At 59.0% G+C, this 2,056-nt stretch overlaps 1 long non-coding RNA gene across 1 annotated transcript in view; it reads left to right on the top strand.

Annotated features, from left to right (window-relative positions):
- The window catches only part of LOC118452825, a 9,407-nt gene extending 8,389 nt beyond the window's left edge, over positions 1-1,018 (top strand). The window contains exon 3 of the long non-coding RNA XR_004842682.1: positions 988-1,018. This is a non-coding gene — a long non-coding RNA (uncharacterized LOC118452825). The remainder of the gene's footprint in view (positions 1-987) is intronic.
- The last annotated feature ends 1,038 nt before the right edge of the window (positions 1,019-2,056 follow it).

The following is a 2,056-nucleotide window of genomic DNA, read 5'->3' as shown; positions in this document are numbered from 1 at the left end:
GCGGCCGCCGGCAGAAACCCGGCCCCGCTCTGGCACAGCGGCCGACCGCATGCCTGAGGACTGGAGGATTACATCTTCCTAAGCGTGTTTTTAATTAACGCGCAAATGCGTCATCCGAAAAGGGAGCTGGGAAGCCTGGCTCTCAGTTACCCAGACCCAGATTTATGGGCTCTATGTGAAGTGGTTAGCAAAGACATTTAAAAACAATTAGGCGCTCGGAGAGGCGGATTCAAGCAGCCCGGGCTGCTCTCGTTATGCTGGAGAACGGGGAAATAAAGCCATTAGGCTCACCAGACAACTGGCTTATTTGTACTTTTTTTTTTTTAATGATTACTTTCTTTAATAACGCCTTCTGCCTGCAGTGGGAGAAAGTCTCCGGCGTGCTCTCGCGCCCCGAGTTACCGATGCCTGACGCTCCCGTGTGACCAAGCGAGCCAGTTTAACGTTTCGCGATGCTATTGAAATGAATAAAAAGGCAATTATCGTTCTCCTCCGGCAAGGCCTCCGATGCTGCTGCGCACGGAGGGGTGCGGGTTCCTTTCCGAGGGCCATCACGCTCGACCTGTGCCCAGCGGCTGAGCCCGGCTCAGGCCCCCGGCACCCCACGCCGCGCAGGCGGGAGGCGAGAAAGCCCCTGAGCCGGCCCGGGCGGGCGGGAGCGGGGGGGCACCCCCTCCCCCTGCAAGGGCTCTCCCACCTTTAGCAAACCAGGACTTGACTTCAGCTGTGACGCACCGCAGAAAGGATTGCTCCTTTGCGAGGAAGAGTTTTCTTCGAGGAGGAGGATCTTCATACACACGAGCCAGCCTCCAAAATGTAGGAAAGGAAGAAAACGAGAAGTTTTGAGCATTCCCCCTGCCCCGGCTCTCACTAGCCCTTACCAAAGTTGCTCGGGTAGGTTTAAGGCTGAACCTCCCACGCACGATGCCCTCGGGAGAGGAGAACATCCCGCCGCTGAGGCACGGTGGCTGCATCTGGTTTGGGCAGTCTCCATCATAGAACCACGGAATCGTTGGGGTTGGAAAAGCCCTTGAAGCTCCCCCAGCCCAACGTCACCCTAACCCTGCCGTCCCACCACTAAACCCTGGCCCTAAGCACCCCCACCAAACTGCTTCTCCCCCTGGACCCCAACCTTGGTGCACGGGGCGCCCGTCAGAGCCTAACGGGACACTGCCCCGGGCCGGATCCGCGGGGTGACTTCTCCACGGTCCGGATGGATTTCGGGAGCCACGGCTGCGTGCGATACATCAAAGCCCTCCTCGGCAGCTTGCTCTGACGGAGCCAGAAACCAGCGGGGCGGGGGGGGAGCCTTCCTTTTTAGTGCCACAGCTTTGAAAAACAAAATCCCCCTGTGGAAATGGAATATAAAGGCCTCTGTTAAAACAGCATTAATATTCCACCTGAGAGCAGCCAGCACGTCAGGGGAATTTCTTTTGCTCTTTGCAGCTTTGCCAGCTCCTACAAAGTTGTGCGTGTTGCCACGGATATCGCCCTGCCACTCATCCAGCCCCAGCACGTCTTGGGGGGGTGGGCAAACAAAAAAGGGACCTTTTTTGCTTCCGTGCCAGGATGAGGGAAGGTGACCTCCCCCACACCCCGAGCCATGCACCGTCGCGCCTTCCCTTTGCTGCCTGGACCAGTACCCGTGATGAGACGAACGTACTGTTCACCAGTTCAAGGCAGAGAGATTTGTGGGAAGACAGCTCCAATGGGGAAAAATCCCCCACCCCCCGTGGGCCGCGATGGAACGCTGTTGGTTCCTCCGGGCACGCCGGAGCTCGCAGCAGAGCCGCCCAAGGACAGGAGCCAGCACAGGGCGGGGGGATCTGGCCCCCCCAGAGCAGTTATTAAGCTCATTCCTTTCCCACCCTTACCTAGCTCCCAAAATACCCTCCGGCCCCAGGAACAAGGCTCCCGGGAGGATCAGACGCAGCCATCCCCCTTTATAATGGGAGACGAGGGGGTTTCTCGGCTGCATCGCCCGTCTTGGCGCGGCAAGCATAGAGCGGGCTCGCCCGTGGCCGGCGTCCCTCGGCATCGCCCCGTGGCCGGCAGT

This window comes from Egretta garzetta, unplaced genomic scaffold (assembly GCF_000687185.1).
Source record: "Egretta garzetta isolate BGI_Z169 unplaced genomic scaffold, ASM68718v1 scaffold110, whole genome shotgun sequence".
Taxonomy (NCBI): Eukaryota; Metazoa; Chordata; class Aves; order Pelecaniformes; family Ardeidae; genus Egretta; species Egretta garzetta.
This window is presented reverse-complemented; position numbering and strand designations above follow the sequence as displayed.